The 20,293-nt window shown below is 35.6% G+C and overlaps 2 pseudogenes; both read right to left on the reverse strand.

The window, feature by feature from the left end:
* Positions 1 to 13,284: 13,284 nt before the first annotated feature.
* Positions 13,285 to 15,572, reverse strand: LOC112757443 (arogenate dehydrogenase 1, chloroplastic-like; annotated as a pseudogene).
* Positions 15,573 to 17,183: 1,611 nt separating this feature from the next.
* On the reverse strand, positions 17,184 to 19,772 carry LOC112757444 (arogenate dehydrogenase 1, chloroplastic-like; annotated as a pseudogene).
* Between the last annotated feature and the right edge of the window lie 521 nt (positions 19,773 to 20,293).

The raw sequence follows: 20,293 nt of genomic DNA on the forward strand, positions 1-20,293 counted from the left end.
GTAATACACAGAATATATCACTGGCTACAGACTGTGACATTATCGCAGTTGATTTTGGTGTTCAAATTGGAACTACAATTCCTAGTGCTAAGGTAAGACGTATCGGTTTTTAAATTTTAGTAGAATGTATTATGAGTAATTTAATCTTTTATGTTTTCATATTTCAGGATGACATAGTTATCAATGGTGATATTATTCAAAGCAAGGATCTAAATAAAAGTGAAGAATTGTCTAGTAAAGTGGAAGAGGTCCTCCGTAGCGTGGAGGTAATTTAATTTGACAACCAGTAATGCAATTTATATTATGTCATACAATCTATATAGTATAAACATTTTTTATCACTCTTTTTTTACATTTATATGACATTATTTACCTAAAATGTTTGCAGTCAATGAGAGTTGTATACATGGCTCGGGATGAAAAGATTGATAAAATCCTTGAATTTGTTAGCCGCATTGAGACAATGATATCACAACTCAGTCTGAACAATGATTTCAAGACTCCGACCAAGCTTTTTGTACAAAAGAAACATCCATTCTCAAATAGATTGAAGGCTAAGAGTTCGGATATTGATATTCATACTGCTATATCAGACGATGAAGATGGTCTTATTGAACTGGACAAGGGATCTTTCATTCACGATGATGCCTTCAAAATCAAGATCAATATGGATAACCCAGTATCCCCAACTATAAGAGCCGCAAAAAAAAGAAAAATATATCAAAGGTAAATGCATTTGTAGTAATGGACAACAACTCATATTTTTTACTAATATATTCTTAACATGATAATAAGAATTGACTGAATCTATTTTTTTTCCTAGGGTAAGACCACTATGGGGACACAGAAAAAATTACCCTTCACTCCCCCAAGTGGAATTAGAAAGCCAAAAATTGAGTCCAAATCATCCAATAAATCCAAGGCGTCTTATGCACTGAGCCAACCCACAAATGACTATAGAAGACCTGTTTATTTCTTTTCCATTACAAACGTAATTACCACTTAGATACTAATCTTTATTTATCTAGTCTCTTATGAGTACTGCTAATTAACCATTTAGTTGTGTATTGCTAATACTTTTGTGTCAAACTTCGTAGTCAATGCATTGTAAATTTATGCCAACTCCAACCATGCGTCTTTTGGAAGATTAGATATAAGGCCTGTGCATATGCATTTTCAGCCTCGCTAGATCCATCGTAATTTAAGTTGATATTATCACTATTGACGATGAATGATGACCAATCTAATGTGTTTTGATTTTTTATTGATTCAGTGAAGAACTTGTGGTAACAGATACAATCAGAACAACTAGATCAGACTTTGAACATTTCATACCTGACAGACCCATTACGGATAAGGTACCCAAATAATCTATTAATTAACTTACATTTTGATTTTTGCACAATCTAGTAATATATTTGGATTATGGTTCAGATTCTTGAATTAGCGGTATTGAGATGCACTGATGAACAATCTGATGTAAGTTTGAAGACAACATGGCAACTTCCACCCAGATTTATGGTATGTTATATAATCCCTAACAAGATAATTTTACTGATTATAAGTTATAAATATAATGTTGATATAGAACCATGCTTTATCATGTACTAACAGTTATATTGGTTTGCATTAATGAATTAGGTGGATATCTTCAACAAGATAAATTTAAGGAAGAAGATGGAACACTATATTTATAAATTTATGCAACCTACTTCTGATTTAAAATTTGTAAGAATTTTTTTTGGATTTTTTTTGTTGAATATAGTTTTTCATCATTAACATTTATAACTCACGGGCAAATTTTATGGTATAGATATATGTTCCTATTCAAGAGGGTGACCACTGGTATCTAATGGTAATCTCAGTTGACGATCGCACAATCTATCACTTGGACACCCATTTTAATGATGACAGAATTCATTATCGTGAATGTGTTATCAATACACTAGTAAAGCCAAGAAAAAATCTTTATAAGCTTATTTGCTGATATTTTGTTTTTATTATTTAACTAGTTAAATGAAATCAAGCAAACGTACTGGAGCAAGTCATCAAGTCAAAATTCTACAAGGATGATGGCATTCAAGAGTATAATAAACAATTTCAGGACTACAAAATTAAAAAGCCAGATGATATACCTCAATGCAGTTCAAGCTGGAACTCTGCAACTTGGGTAATGAAGTGGATGGATATGACTTTTGAGTTTAAACAAAATGGTAACAATAAGGTGTGAGCATTTATAAAACAACTCTCTAATATTTAGTCTCTATTTTTTGTACTAATTTATAATAAATAAATTACAGCTTGAGGATCACGATATTCGCATGATAACCGCTGTGCATTTACTCCGGAGTTGGATCAACCAGAAGAAGTCACAATTTATAGCGTTGGCCAATGAGTTTTGGAATATGCACACAAAATAGAATAAGATGTAAAGATAATAGCAGTAATCTAGATATATGACTATACTTTGGTTTTATGTTTGAAGGACGTACTTCTTTAGTTATTTTTCAATGACTTCTTAAATAGATATTCATTGCTTGTGACTTTTACAATTTTTCTCTATATCTATGCATATAGAGATATTTTAGTTTCAAAAACTCATATTTTTATGATGAAGCAATGTCATTCTCATTTATTATTTCAGCAACAATGCCATACAAATTTTATGTCTTGTGAATTATATTTTATTTTATATAATTAATTTATGTAAAAACATTCCATGGCCTTTTATTTGTTTGCATTCTATTTTGTTCTTTTCATTTGTTCAACATTAGACTGATGTATTCAATGTCGACTAGAAAAAAAAACCACCATGCAAGATATATCAAAGCATTTTAATAATCTGTCCATATATTGCTAAGACATATACGAAGTATATATATTACAGAATTTTAATCAATTCTTCCTAGATTAACAATGGAAGCCCCCTTTCCAATCCTCCATTAGAGCGATAGGACTTTTAGAATTATCATCTTCAGATTTTACAGTTTCCTCAGGAGGCATAGAATCCATTGTTTCCTCATTGTAAAGCTCTAATAACGTTACTTTCATGTTGTGATCTGCTTTCTCAACCTCCAATATACCCAGGGGTAGCTCCTACTCCACCAGCAGGACGAGGTGCAGGACCAGGCTGACCGGGCCTTGGTGTATCATCCTTTAAAATGAGAAAGAAATACAATCATCAATAAACCCGTAAATGGTATATAAAAGACACATTTCCTCTAACAATAATCAATTCGACTAAGAAATCAGTAACATCAAATTAGCAGAAGCACACCAAATTTAGGTCATTAACTGTTTTGCAAAATCGGAGGAAGCAGATGGTACAATAATACTCAGAAAAATCAAGCAAAAATAAAAGCAAGAGACTGAATCAGAAATAGAACCAAACTGAATAAAAAATAGAACAAAACTGAATTAGAAATAGTGAAATACAACCAAGCTAATTCCCCTTTCCTGCATTAACATTGAATAAACAAAAGGTTCAGAGTCAACCCTAAACCAAAATTACCCTAAATTAACAACAGAATAAAAGTTCAGAATTAAAAAACAACCTCAAATTCAACAACTCAACCATATAATCAAGAACAAGCTAATTAAGTGTTCAATACAAATTAACTTCAATAAGCAGACTAAACCAGAATTAAAAAAAAAAATCCAAATTTCAGAACAAAAAAAAAAAAAAAACAAACCTGAGGCTTAGACTTAGAGTCCGTTACAGAGGACGACAGAGATCCATGACGGTGAGACGATGGCGGCCACGAACCAAAAACCCAGAGATGTAAGGACAACATTGCTTCAACGAACGGGCGACGAGCCACGAGCGATGGGCGACTACTGACGGCCGATGGGTAATGAATGGCGGCGGCTTCGATTGCGTCTAGTGCGTCCGTGCATGCTGCTGCGCTTTGTCGAGGATGAGGGAGAGAGAGAAGCCCTACGAGCCTACGAGGAAGGCAGAGGGAGGGGAAAGAGATGCGCCACCGCGATGGTACTGTCTGGCAGCGTCGTTGGTGGCAAAGAAGGAGGAGGATCAGCGCTGAGATTCGGCACTTGAGAGAGGGCTTGAGGGAGTTCGGGTTCCTGGAGTAGCTAATTTAGGTCACATAGAATGTCACTGTGGATTGTGGAAGGGGATGCTTTTATATTAGGGTTTTTTTAATAACACCGGTTCGGTTCGGGTTTTCTCTATCAGAACCAAAAACCCTAACCAAACCGCAAAAAACTGCAAAAATCATTTTTGCATAATTTTTCTGTTTTCAGTTTGTTCAGTTATCAGTTTTTTGGGTTCGGTTAGTCGGTTTTTTTCGGATTGGATCGATTTTGAACACCCCTAGTGAGAGTGGACTGTGGAGGCTCTAGATGAGAGGTGTGAGTGGATCTGTCTGAGACTAGGGTTCATTCCCACTTTCTTCAGCATGCAAAACGCGGCATAAAGCTATCCAATTTCGAAAACCGGCCGGTTCGAATCGGTTTTCATGACATTGTTTTTTTTCTCCAGCCCATTAAACGACACTGTTGGTGCAACAGTTAAACCGAAAAACTGCTAAAAAACCGTTCGATTTTTTACCGATTTATCAGTTAACTACCGGTTTGACCGGTTTTTATACCCTATTTTTCGCTAACCGATATTTATTTGACAATTATGTCATCTAAAAAGCATAAGTACGACTATTGGAAGAATATATAAAATATCATTAATATAGTGAAAAAAAAAAGTAAATACAAATATGAAACTGATTCTTTACGCAAAAATATTTAGATTATGGAGGTTGCTAATCATCAGTATCTAAATCAGCCGTCGGTTCGGTATACATGTCGTTATCATCCGAACCATTAGCTTCATCTTCTATAATGTTGTTGTCAATGTCCTTTTGCCAAGGACATGTTGTCTTCTTATGTCCTTCCATTTGACAAACACTACAACGTTGCCGCTTCTTCCTAGATGGTTGTCCTGAGCCTACACCGCTTTGATGCATATACGGATTGCTACTTTTAGCTACACCTGACTGAGGTTGATTAGTGCCTTCGTCTGCAGCCTTGTAAGATGAGTACAATCCCATAATTATGTCACGTGTATCTTCATATCTCTCTGGTACTTTAGCAGCAACAGCAGCCAATTGCTTCGAAAATTCCATCAAGGCACTTTGATGAATAATAACAACAGCATCCCTGGTGAACCCACTTGGATCATTGAGTGCTAATTTAACCTTTTTTGTCCATCTATCCAATACCAATGACCGGGGAATCTCGCAAATGTCTCTATCAACCAGAACTTTCACAATATGTTTGTAGGGAATTCCAAATGACTCCATTCTTAAACAGGTACACATGAAGATCATTTCTTCTTGACGAAAATCAATGGTCCACATAAAATCGGGCCTCCCATGCTTACACACAATGTACTTTATGCAATCATAGTTATTCTCTATGTTTAGCACCTGCATTGATCCAGCTCTAGAGAGAAATGGCCAAAACAGAAGAAATATCTCATGAGTGTATAACTCAGCAACATATCTCTCTAGCAGCTCTATACAAGTCTGCATGACGGGCACCCCATGTGTAGACTCATAATCAGCATTAAATTCTTTAAAGCGCAAGTGTGCAACATACCTTTGAAAATGCTCTACAAAACTTGTCAAATCATACCGCGACCCCACATACCTTGCCACAACTGAGTGTAAACCTTCACATCTTGAGGTAGTTCTAAAGCCAACAAAGAATTTTCCCCTTATATATGCAGTAGCCCACATATGGTTCTCTTCATACATGTTGATCACCCACGACTTATCCTCAAGGCCAAATTCTTCAATAAGCTTAACCCACTTACGCTTAAACACGGGAATCTCATAGTCTCCCAACATGATTTTTCTGAATTTAGATGTAAACGATGAATTTCCGACATTGCTAGTTGCATTTCGAATAAGGTGCCAAGCGCATAATCTATGTCTGACTTCGGGAAATACATCTCTTACTGCATTCCTAATCGCCATGACCCCATCAGTTATTATTGAGGTCGGGGTCTTGCCCTTCATTGCAAACATGAGCTGATGCAGGAGCCAAATATATGTATCAGTAGTTTTGTCCACAATTAACGCAGCAGCAAAAACAATTGTTTGGTTGTGGTGTTAACCCCGCTGAATATGACTAATGGACAACTTTACTTGTTCTTCTTGTACGTATCATCAAAAGCAATAACATCCCCGAAGAGTTGGTAGTCTAGTTGGCTAATCCCATCAGACCAAAACAAGTTATGTAACAAACCTCTTGAATCATGACATGCCTTGAAATATAATTGTGGATCCTTCAACCGCATATCCTCCAACTTCTTCAACACTCGTGCTGCATCACCAGGAATTTGACGCCTTTGCCGAGCAATCTCATTGTACATATCTCTGGGACCATAGCCAACAAATTCATACCCGCCTGCTTGACTAGCTTGAAGACCAAATATCTGTGAAGAGCTAATCCTGGACTTTAGCATGTTCATCATTTGCATAATATCTGCCTATGATATTTTCCTGTGGGCAGGCAACATAGCACTGAATTGTGTATCCAATAGATCATGGTTGTGTTCGTCAGAGAAATAAAAGATATGCCACCTTCCAGTTTCTGGTACAAATTTAACATCCATTCGGGCTTCACATCCAGTTCTTGTTTCCAATCGAGGCTCCTTCTTCCTTTTTTCCATCGTGTAATATTTCTCCTCCCTGAATTCTTGCCTATGACATACAAACTTTTGTTTATAAATCTCGCCAATACTATTCTTGAAGGTCTTGCTCTTCCTTGCACTAAAGCCCTTCGACTTTGAGTACTTCAGATAAAAATAAAATGCAAGCTGCAAAGTAGAAAAGTGATATTTGCCAATTTCCTCCACAAAATTTTCACTAAAGTTCAAAGTTGTAATGTCTTGCACGGAGTCAACCGCATAAGCAGCTTCAAGGATATCTTCTGACTGATCAGAATCAGAAAAATACGCTCCCTCAGTAACTTCATCTCTGAAATCTTGTTCGAATTCATTCTGTTCATCCATCGTATCTTGGTCACAAACTTGCTCTTCTTGTTGGTTAATGTCATCCTCCTCCTGGTATTGCTCATTCATCTCAGTGTCCGTAAATATACCTGACATCTTAAAAATGTCCAATGAAAAAAAAATTTAGTACACTCCGTCTTATAACAGAACAAAAAATAGATATATTCTAATATTTCTAGCAGGGACGGATCCAAAGATTTTAATATGGAGGTGCCAATTTTTAAATAATTTTTTTAATCTATAAAAATAATTAACATATAGTTATTGGAGTTAGTTTTTTAACAGATTTATTAAGATACATATAATTATAATTTTTTCCACAATTTTATTTTTAATATCATAATTACATAAAGAAAATATAACAATATAAATAGTACATTATAAAGTTATAAAATACCAATAATTTATAACGAGTTTAGCTAAAAATTATCCGATATCTTATTTATTAAAATTCCTTCATTCAAAAATTTTAAAAAATTTGAAAATAAATTATAAATTATTAATTATTTGAAAGACACAGTACCCTTATAGAATACAAGATATACGATATCTTTATAAAATTTTTCTTTTACCAACGTAAATTTAGAAGAAGAATTAATATTTTTTACAAGAAAATAATATCTAAAGTACATAATGTGATTACCAAAACATAATTAAGTAAGTTCTAATTAATATAAAAAACAAATGATTTTTTTTAAAAATAAATATAGAACTTATTATATAAAAACTAGTTTGAAAGGTACAAAGACTTGTGGGTATGATATTAAATTAGTTAGGTAAAAAATATTAGTGAATTAAACAATTAAGACATAGATCTATTACATAGTGAAAAATAATCCATATAAAACTATTAAATTACTTAATATTTTTTTATTTTTTAAACACAAATCTTATATATAAGTATAGTTTCTTAAACTTTTGGGGGGTCTAGTCCACTACTCGCCCCCTCTAGGTCCGTCCCTGATTGCTAGCTAATTAATAATAAAAAATAATAACATCTATTTACTTTTTAGTATTTCTCAATGTCTGTGAATTAATAAAAGATAAAAAATATTTTTTCATTACACAATCAATTTCCCGAATAAAGTATCAAAACGAAGAATTGTAAAATTAGAGATTCTATTCATTGACCTCGATTTTGTAAACAAAACGATAGATTGTTTTCTGAACACTACAATGAAAAAATTGATTGGACCTTTGCTGATTGCTGCAACAGTGATTGTCAAATGATGAACAAATAGTGGATATTAAATAGACGGATAAAAAATGAAAAAAATTGGATATTGAATAATTGGTGATGGATTATTCACCAATTTATAATGTTAATATTAAAGAAAAGATAAGATTAGAGTATCTAAATCAAAATAAAACCTTAAAAATTGAAGATAGAATTTTAAAGATAAGATATATGAATAATAATTTAATAATTTATAAAAACGATAAGAAAATTGAAATAGGCATAGTACACACTTCAATCGATTGAGTAGCACACTCCAATCGATTGAATTGTGAACCTCAGGTTGTTTTGAAGCACTCAATCGATTGGAAGATATAAACAATCGATTGAATTATAAAAAATCTACATATTATTCATCGTCCAATCGATTGAAATACTATGACCAATCGATTGATTTATGCGAAAACCATGCTGCCTTGCAATTTTCAATCGATTATTTTGTGATAAACTGTAATCCAATCGATTGGTTTTCAAGGAAATACGATTTCACGGCCCTGGACGAACGTCACGGATCAAATATAAACTTTTAATCCATTGGAATGACCAAAAGCTTTATTACGATCAATGGAAGATCTAATTCGTTATTGTTTTTGTTTTTTATTGTTAATAAACATAATAGTTGATTCATAAAATAATATTTTATAAAAGAAAAAATAATTTTTATAATTAAATAAAATATATGGGGTTAATTTGTAATTAAAATTAGAAAATGACTATTTAGCAGTAACTAAACCAACTAAACCAATAACTAACTAAAAAAACTATTATCTTAAACTTACCTAAATAAATACAATAAACAAATACTAATTGAGTATATTTTCACATGTCACCTAACTATTACGTCCATCGATCAACATAAATTATTACAAAATTCAAATCCTTTTTATAAATATAGGCAATTACGTACCTGCACTCATATATTCTGGAAACTTCGGAACATGCATGACTTCCAAATCCAACACTCGCATGAAAGATGGCTCCTCAAATGGCACTTCGTTCGCGAGTGCATTTGCCACATCCGTCACATTTGGAGCCACAGTGCTGTCACCTTGATCTTCATCTCTGTCTGGACCAACAACTTCATAATTGCTTTTGAACTCTTCTTCACTGTCACTATTGTAATCTTCTCGTACAATATTCCGGTCGACCTCAGATTGTTCGAATTCAATGTACAACTCGATGAACGATATTCGAGCGTGACTTTCAATATACATTGAAAACATCTCTTGCATACTTGCTTCATCCGTTACATATTTGGTTTCAAATTGGACGAATCCACCAAACACCAGTACGGGATATCTGTATAAAATGCATAATATTTTCCTTGACATCTCAGAATCTATCTTCTCATAGATCACACCTTTAAGCTCTTCAAATGAGATTGTGAAGGGAATAACATCTAATGGATTTTTACAAATAAATTTCACTCCTTCAAGTATTTGTAACAAAATCTGACCAAAGTAATACATCTTTAAAAGAACTCTATCATCCATTTCTCTCACTCACCTAATTAAAAACAGAAACTTTAGTACCAAATTTTTTTACTTCATATCAGAGAAGAGAGAACACGGGTAGAAGAAAGGAGAAGAAGAAGAACATGGATCTAAAATCTTCTTTACAAGTTACACACTTTATATATATATATAACTAAATCGGACCCGATGATTACTTTCAACTCATTCAAAAATAAATTATTATAATCAAGTCGGACCATGTGATTTCATATACAAATTTCTAAAAAAAAATTAAATATATATACAACACGGACGGTCTGATATGCTTTGTCGAAGATTCAAATTTTCTATGCCTCCAAATCGGACCCTCCGATTTGATCATCACCTTTTCCATACAAAAAACTCGCATGGTCCGAGTTTTACACACTGAAACTGAGCAAAAACTGTCTCACACATTGATCTAGCACCCCAGGAACCCATAGCCAAGTACAACACTAACGTGATTTTCATAACAAAAAAAATGAGCCTTCAATTATATAACACTACATCAGTAAAAATAATTACTCTATAGTTATCTAAAAAAATAAATGTGATTACATGATGGTGTAAAACACTTTACACTATCAGCATCAAAATTAAACTCTAATAAATTTAATATATTTTTTTAATAAATAAAAAACAAAATTAACATAAAAGTTTTATTTACATTTAAAATTTTATAAAAACTGAAACAGAGAAAAAAATATTTTAGATAAGAAACCTTTAAAAGAGAAGCACGAATTTGACCAATAATTACATGTATTGTCAGGAAATTGGCCCATATGCACAAGTTTCATATTATTTGCATATAAATTTATTTCGTGAGAGATTATTATATGCTCATTTTATTATTTTTTATAAAATCTAAAAACAAATACTAAAATAAAAATAAAAAATAAAACACACTTTAAACATTTGGAAAATGAATCATATGATATAATAGATAGTTATATATTTGACTTTTATTTTTATTTATCAAATGAATATTATATTGAATCCTACATCACATTTTTAGAATAACAAAAATACTATTTACACACTTAATCAGTTATATTATATATTTGAATATAAATATATATAATTTAATTTATTTTTAATATATATTTTATATTTTAATATAAATTTTACTCTAATAACTAATTTTAGTGATTAATTTTGATATATATTTAATATAGTTATCAAAATAATTATAATAAAATAATATGCCATAACCATAACAAAATTTAGATGTAGAAATTGAATTAACAATTCTCTACTTTATACGAAAAACAAACAATAAAATCATATTTGAGATTGACAATAGCAGCGGAAAAGAAAATAATTTGTGGTTGCTTGCTTAGTTTTGGTGAGAGACGACATTAATGATTCAAAGTTTCAAATATAAACAGCACACGTCTCGGCAATATCACCACTAAGTCAAATTACTTAAAAAAATTGTGTACGGTTATTTCTTTGTGAATTCACAATTCATTTTATACCCATAATTTTTCAGTAAAATAGCATATTATTAGTTTTCTCTTACGTGTAAGTCATTCTTTGGTTTATTTAATTTATAATTTTGATGCAGACTGTTAAATTTCTCTTAATTTATTTTACAATAAATTTTTTAAGGTTCATCTAATTATTAATTATTTTGAGGTAGTACAATCATAAATTAAATAAAGTGAAATAATTAAAAGAAAAAAAAAATTAATGAATCATATACTATAATATTACTGATTCGCAACTGCCTAAATTACAAATTTTCGAGTTTCGAAAAAACACATACAACCCAAAACATAATCACCATTCAGATTCATTTTAAAGAGGACAAAAAACATATACAAGTTGGAAGAGATCACTCATCATATTATTAATTTATGTATTATAAATTAAAAATCAATACTTAGTTTATGCCACCAAGATTATAATCTATTGAAGAACTTGTTGCTAATCACTTTAATGGGGCATCTTCAGAGACATCATAAAAAAAGTCCGATGACAATGACCTCTCACATTGGCTCTTTTACCTTTCATTTAAGTCAAGGTGTGGCCACTACGTCTTTGCCAAATTTTCTTAGAGTACAGACTAATTATACATACATACATACACCAGCTCCATCAATAGCTTGATGATGACAAGTTTAATTTTTCTTGGAGCAAAATCCTTTAGGGGTTATCAAGTGCTTAATCAAGGTTATGAAGCAAAAAAAGTCAAAAAAATTACATAGAATTATATAGGATCAAATGAACACAACATATATATAATACAATCATTGGTAGAATAAGTTCAACTAAAATAGACTATAGACTATATACTATAGACTAGGATATGAAGGACACTTAGTATCATTGTATCAGCATTATGGATGGCAATGATCTTTATGGGTGGGACCCCTCTCCCGCCCTCAGTTCCCGCCACAGGTCTCGTTTATTTCTCTCCGTGAAAAAGGCGGATACTCGTGGGTATGAATGAATAATTAGATATTATTAAGTTTTAAATTTTTTTAAAAGATAATTAACACAACCATAATAAAATCTTATATAATTCAATCAAATATATCAAATCACACATAATCAAAGAAAAATTTAATATAATAACTGATAACATATACGTAAAATTTTTAACATATAAATTAAAATAAAATGAATTAAAGTTACTTACAAAACTTATATACATAAGAACATTTAAGTAAATTACTTTTCGTGAGGCTTTCACGGGACCCTGTGGGGCGGGTACCTCAATCCCTGCTCTTGTCTCCATTTATTCATGGGAGTAGGTCTCCGTCCCCGTAAAAATTTTGCAGGTCCACGTTAACCTCCTCATCGTAGGTAATCCCAGCGGGTATCCGTGGATGCGGATTATTTTGCCATCCTTTAGCATTGTCCATGATCACACTTCACAGCAGTTTTCATGATTATTTCCTATTTTCACGTTATACCAAGTGAATATTTATATTTTAAGTCACTCAATTCCTACAGACATCCAACTTTTATCTAAAGTATCTACATTTTTTTTCAACGAATATCTCACTTCAGATTCAGAAGGAAAGCTTTGGAACAACGATTGAGTTGTCTTCGAGTGAACCTAAGATCACGGGTTAAAGCCGTACAAAGAGCCACTGATTTAATTATTAGGTTAGGCTGCGTACATCATATCCTTTGGGTGTGGCTCTTTCCCAGACCCTGCGTTAACGTGGGATGCTTGTCCACTGGATTGCGCTTTATCTCATTTAAGATTTAGAACTCTTAAGTCTATATTTAATGCCAATAACTGCATTGGCACCTAAATACATGATCATCCATCTCCACTGTTATCAATGCAGCAAGTTACACATGGCATGAAAACTAAGAAATATAGGGAAGCTAAAATATATTGAGAATTACAACACTTTTTTTTTTAATTTCAATAGGACAAAACAGCTAAACTCTGAAAATTATTGAATGTGAAATTTTAGAATTAACAAATTTATTTAAACCTACTATTAGCATAATTGGGGCCTGCAATGCTTATCAATGAGATAGAAATCTTCGGCATAAATTTATTTGGTGTCTACAGTTTTTGAAAGAGGTGATGACGCATCACTATCTTCAGATTTTTCTGGACACATAGACTTCTCTGGCAAAGCAAGGATCTGTTCTTTATTTTCAAATAGCTGGTTTCAGTAGATACTATGCAATCGGCTAAAAAGCTGCTTCTTAAATGATTCAAAAGCCAAATCAAATCTTTCTAGTTGCTTCATGGCATTTAAATTATACAAGAATAAACTATAGTACAAATCAAAATTATCCCCCATGGTATTTTTCACCAAACTCAATAAAGTTTCATAACTGTTTGTGTTGATTGGTATTGTCTCTAACCCTAGATTTTCTAAAAATCTTCCTGTAATGTGTGTAACAAACTGGGATCTAACTACGTGCCAATCATGTTCAGCACAAGACATTTCAACCATCCGACATCCTTCCCTAGAAAAAATGTCGAGAAACCAACAACATCGCAATATTCTTGATTCTTCGTCCGTAATTCTAACTTTGTCATAAATAAGAGGAAGGTTTTCCAGCCATTCTTTCCACTCTCTGGTCCAAACATGGGATGTGTGTAGAGAACATCAAAATCAGGAGGCAAGTGTTGAAGGAAGATGTTATTAGAGAACTCTTTGACGGATAGTACATCAACAAACAATGTACTTCTCTTCAACCTTTGGAAAGGTAATGGTTTAAGAACTTTAACTGTCAAAAGGATGGAAGTACAGAGTAAGATTACTTCTGGATGCTGCTCACAAAGATCATCTGCGTTGCTAAAATATGAAACCCCTAATTTCCGAGCCACATCAGAGTAGTCTGATCTAGAATATGCCAAAACCTCATGACCTTGACTAAATATAGTTTTTGTAAGGGATTGACCAAAGTTTCCAAAACCAACGATTGCAATCTTGAGCTTTGTGTTCTTATCAGACGAGCTAGAATTGTTTGAAGCGAAACTACTTAGCAGAGCAACATCATTGGATCTGCATTATTGGCATTATTACTCATTAATCATTGTTATGTATTAACCCTTTTCCCATCACGAGAACATCTTCCGAATTCAAAATGATTAAGTTGCTTGCTCTCAATGTCAACAAACACGAACACTCTCTAAAATATCAATCACAAATATTCACACAATATAGTAAAAATCTCTGAGATTTTTCAAGTTCCAAATATCAAATACCTGGAATGCAGTAATGCAGATCCATTATGAGCTTGCCGGAGCAGTACATGGCTATTACTTCCATCCAACTACTGCAACCTTTCACCATCCTCCATCAACTGATTCCTGACCACGTGATGCAACCGCGCAATGAGCTGCTTCCTGAGATCCTCAAATGCCGAATCAAGCTTCTGTAGCACCTCCAAAGAATTCTTATTAAACATGAACAAACCATAATACAAATCAAAGCTATCCCCCAGCAGTGTTCTCCATCAGCCCCAACAAACTCTTGTACCCTTTCGTATTAATTGGCATCGACTTCAGCATAAACCCTTCAAGAATCCTTCCAACAGTATGAGTAAGAACTATGAACTGGCAGAGTAACGATCGTGATCCTAGCAACTCATCTCTTCCATCTTGCAACCTTCTCTAGCAAACGCATTGAGGAACTTCTCATAGTGAAAAACACAGTGCTCGTTGTCAAGGATACAATCCTTCTCAAAGACGAATGAGAGGCTGGTCCATCCGTCAGGTGCAGACTTAGGTCCGAACATCAAGTGAGTGCAGAGGACGTCAAAAATCGGAGGGGAGGAGCTCAAGGAGGACCTTCTTGGGGAATTCTTTTGACGGACGGATGTCAACAAAGAGAGTGTTGCACTTGAGGCGCTTGAGAGAGAGCATGAGGAGCACACGATCCATTGAGATTATGGAGGAGTAGAAGAGGATCACTTCGGGATGCTCCTTGCATAGGTCGTCGGAGTTTTGGAAGAACGATACGCCAAGCTTTTTGGCTATGGCAGAGTGGTTGGAGCGGGAGTGGGCGAGGACGGTGTAGCCTTGGCGGACTAATGTGGCGGCGAAGAATTGGCCGAAGTTGCCAAAGCCGACAATTGTGATCTTGAGGCACTAGGAGATAGTGAACTCTTTGGCGAGCTTTGACTCTTAGTCAAAGATCTGAGCAGCATCAATGGAGCGCACGCGAAGTGGTCTGTAGGTGGAGAAAAAGCAATATAGATTCTACTTGGATGGTAGTAAAAATATGGATGGGAGGAGAGAGTGATGATTGAGGATACGGCAGACAGTGTAATCTGGAAAGTGATTGAATGGGCTTGAAGGGTTGAGGGTTGTAATGGAGATCATGGTTGTTTCGGCGGCAGTTTTGAGTGGTTAGCCTTGGCCGGTTTTCTGAAAATTGATCTGGACGACATTGTTTGGTTTGTGTTTAGGCACAGGAGGTTGCAACGGAGTTCAGGGAGCTGACATTGGCAGGATGATGCGTGAGCATCATTAGTATCTTTTCTATGTGATTTACATGGTATTTTGTTGATTTATTAGAATTTTCTAGTGGATTATGCCCCATTGGATGCTACTTTGAGTTTTTTTACTTTTGATTGATTTCAGGTAGCATTCGGATTAAGAATTGGTGGAAAAATGCATGAAGAAGCAAACCAAGACCACGCGTACGCATCATTGGAGCAGAAAGAGGAGCCATGCGTATGCACGACTACAAGGGCTTAAGTGAGACAATTCTCCTCTGGATGGGTGATGCCAAGCGCCACGACTCGGTGTTTAGCGCCTAAGGCTTCGTGATACATACCACAGTTCAGGACACCTGGTGCTAAACGCCCAGCCACCGGTGTTTAGTGTCAAGACCACTTTTCTTTGCATACAAAGCTTGTTGTCTGGGTGGCACTAAACACTCAATACCTATCGTTTAGCGCCGAATGCATATACAATAATGGGACCACACGTTGTAACAAATCAATGTGGCTTTCAAAGATTTGATTTTGTAAATCAAATAGATATTAGAAAAGATCTCTTAGGGTTTTATTTAAGTTTAAATCTATTTCTAATTAGGACTATAAATAGGATTTAGATCTGTCTTTGCGGGAACTTCTCTTCTCCTAAATTTCATTCCGCACTTTTACAACTTTTCTCGACTAGGGTTTTCTACACCATGAGCAACTAAACCTCCATTGTTAAGGTTAGAAGCTCTGTTTACTTGAATAGATTAATAAATAATTGTTCTTCTTCCGTTAATTAATGTCTTGATTATTGTTTAAGGATTAGTTTCGTTTTTCATCCTAGGGATTAGTGATTATTGAAAAATAACTCTAATTCAACTTGAATTCTATTTGAGTCTCGAAAAAGTTATATCATTAGAATTATAGCTTAAAACCAATTTCTCACAACTTCTAATTATCTGGACTTTGTGTGTTACGTGACATATAATTGCATTATGCTTTTGGGTTCTTAGAGTTGTGTGGCTTATAAATCGAAAATTGAACATAACCCTCTAATATAATTGAGTAATCAAGGAATTGACAGTCAGTTAGATTAGAGGAGGTTGGATTGCCTAGGAATAGGAATTTAATCACCTGGGGTTTGCCATAAACATAATCATTGCATGATCAAAATAGTTGACATTGAATATTAATCCGGACATTTAAGCATCTCCAAAACCTTAACTCCATTCTCATACCGTTTTCTCAACCGTTCATTGTTTGCTTTCTTATTTTATTGTCTTTTATGGTAATTGATAATCAAAACCCTCATTTTAATTTGTGTAACTAGAATAGCTAATAAACCATTGTTTGCTTAGTCCGTTAATCTTTATGGGATTGACATTCACTCACAGTGAGTTATTACTTGGTACCACCCAGTGCACTTGCTGGTACGTTGTGGTTTGTGAAATTCTGCAACCACGGGACAGTGGCTACACAACGAAGTTCTGGACAGTGGCTTCGAAGTTCAAATGGTGGTTGCGCGATGGAGGAGAAGGAAGTTTGTAATAATCAGCATCGACTCCAACATCAACCCTTCAAGAATTCTGCCAATGGTATGAGTAATGAACTGTGAATTGGCGGCGTAATAGTCGTGATCCTCGCAACTCATCTCTACCATCTTGTAACCTTCTCTGGAAAATGCATTGAGGAACCTCTCACAGCGAGAAACATAGTGCTCCTCGACGAGGATACAAACCTTCTCGAAGACAAAAGGGAGACCGGTCCATCCATCAAGTGCAGACTTAGGTTCGAACATCAGGTGAGTGCAGAGGACATCAAAATCAGAGGGGAGGAGCTCAAGGAGGAGCTTAATGGGGAATTCTTTAACATAGAGGACGTCAACAAAGAGAGTGCTGTGCTTAAGGCGCTAGAGAGGGAGCGTGATGAGCACATGCTCAGTTTAGATTATGGAGGAGCAGAGGAGGATCACTTCGAGATGCTCTTTGCTTAGGTCAGCAGGGTTTTGGAAGAACGATACACCAAGATTTTTGGCTGCGGCGGAGTGGTCAGAGCGGGAGTGGGCGAGGACAGTGTGGCCCTGGCAGACTAATGTGGCTGTAAAGAACTGGCCAAAGTTGCCGAAGCCGACAATTGTGATCTTGAAGAGCTGGGAGATAGTGAACTCCTTGGCGAGCTTTGACTCGTAGTGGAAGAGCTAAATGACTTCAATGGCGCGCATGCGGAGTTTTATGTAAGTGAAGGAAGAGCAATAGGGATTCAATTTGGACGGTAGTGAGAATGTGGATGGGAGGAGAGAGTCACGGTGGAGGATATAGTGGACAGTGTAATCTGGGGAGTGATTGAACGGGGTTGAAGGGTTGAAGGTGTCAATGCAGAGCACGGTTGTTTCGGCGGCGGTTCTGACTGGTTAGCCGTGACCGATTTTCTGAAAAATTGATCTGGACGATGTCATTTGGATTGTGATTAGACTCCAGAGGTTGCGACGGAGTTCAGGGAGCTAGCGCCGGTGGGATAGTGGCTACGTGTTTGAGGCAGGAGGTTGCGACGGAGTTCAAGACAATGACTTCGAAGTTCAAACGGTGAATGTGTGATAGAGGTGAAGGAAGTTAGTATTAATTGGTGTCAACTTCAGTATCAACCCTTCAAGAATCCTTCCAACGACATGAATATTGAACTTCGAACTGGCGACATAACGGTCCTGATCCTAGCAACTCATCTCCACCATCCTACAATCTTCTTTGGCAAACGCATTGAGGAACTTCTCACAGCGAGAAATACGGTGCTCCTCGTCGAAGATACGAACCTTCTTGAAGACGAAGGGGAGGCCGGTCCATCCGTCAGGTGCAGACTTAGGTCCAAACATTGGGTGAGTGCAGAGGACGTTGAAATAGGAAGGAAAGATCTCAAGCAGAAGTTTTTTGGGGAATTCTTTGACGGAGAGGACGTCAACGAAGAGAGTGCTGCGCTTGAGGCGCTGGAGAGGGAGCGTGATGAGCACGCGCTCGGTTGAGATTATAGAGGAGCAGAGGAGGATCACTTCGGGATGCTCCTCGTATAGGTCGTCGGGGTTTTGGAAGAATGATACGCCAAGATTTTTGGCTGCATGGAATGGTCAGAGCAGGAGTGGGCAAGGACAGTATGGCCTTGGTAGACTAATATTGAGGCAAGGAACTTGTCGAAGTTGCCGAAGCCGAAAATTGCGATCTTGAGGCGCTGGAGATAGTGAACTCCTTGGCGAGCTTTGACTCGTAGTCGAAGAGCTGAGTGGCACCGATGGCACAAACACGGAGGGGTCTGTAGGTGGAGGAAGAAAAATAGGGATTCAATTTTGAAGGTAGTAAGGTTGTGGATGGAAGGAGAGAGTGACGGTTGAGGATATGGCGGATAGTTAATCTGGGGAGTGATTAAGTGTGGTTGAAGGGTTGAGGGTTGCAATGTAGAGCATGGTTATTTCGGCGATAGTTCTGAATGGTTAGCTGTAACACCCTAACTTAAATCCTATCCTTGAAGGCTTTTAAATAGGGTGTCACTCTTTTAGGAAGCAAATTAACCTAATCGTTATGCAAGGAAGAAGAGAAATACGCATGAAGTTTTGGATAAAATCAATAAGCAATTAAAAGATAGAATTGAACACACACAAGCAAGTTCGAGCAAATAAAATAACAACGAAATTCCCATGGGTACGGTTTCTAATAAAAAAGAAATGCCTAAAAATAGCTATGATGAAAAATTCAATGCATCCTAACTAATTTCATCGAAGAAACTCCCATCCTTGTGTCATATTCTATCTTTTGTTAGGACCCTTCAGTCTTCCATGAATTGAGGTACCTGCAATCCTTCCAATACTTTTCTGTGAGGTGAAGATTTGGTTCTGTTGTGTGGGGTGAACTAAGATCTGACGGAATGCTGAAGTGGGAGAATAGGGCACGTACTCCACCTTTGGACTTCTGCAAAAGTTCAATTACTCCTCTAGGTCCTCCTCTATTGGGTCCTCCTCCTGGCTAGGATTGCTGGACTCCTCTTCCTCTGTCTTAGAATCTGATTTGAGGTAGACCACCTCGGGTGACCGTTTCTTGGGTGCTGAAGTGTTCATATCTAGGAAGGTTAAACAGGTAGCTGGGGGTCTTCTCTTATGAAATCTTGACCTAAGCAGATAGTTTGGAGTACGGTAGTAGTGATTGTAGCTACCCACGTGTGCTTTGAGGGATCATACTCAGAAGTCACCCTCAGGGGCGTTGCGTCATCTCTATCTGCTGTGCCATGCTCCTCTAGAGATAGTATGGGAAAAAGAAGGGGTGAAAACTTAAAAGATCTCAGTAGGAGTGTTATGTGGACACCTCCATATCTATCCCCAGCCCACTTATGGGATTTTAAAAATATGGCGTGGTATACATATATAAAAGAAAATAATAACATAATCAACATAGATAAGCCAAACAGAGGAATGGATAATCAACATAATCATAACTTACTGGATACACTTTGAAAATAAGAACACAATCAAACTTTCCTTTTCTTAACTTGTTTCTTTTACGGAAGGTATTGAGCTCAAACCGGTATAAAAGGTGGGAGTTCCCTTTTCTTACTGAATGTTCTTATCCCGAAAGTTAGTTT

The sequence above is a fragment of the Arachis hypogaea genome, chromosome 16, assembly GCF_003086295.3.
Source record: "Arachis hypogaea cultivar Tifrunner chromosome 16, arahy.Tifrunner.gnm2.J5K5, whole genome shotgun sequence".
Classification (NCBI taxonomy): domain Eukaryota; kingdom Viridiplantae; phylum Streptophyta; class Magnoliopsida; order Fabales; family Fabaceae; genus Arachis; species Arachis hypogaea.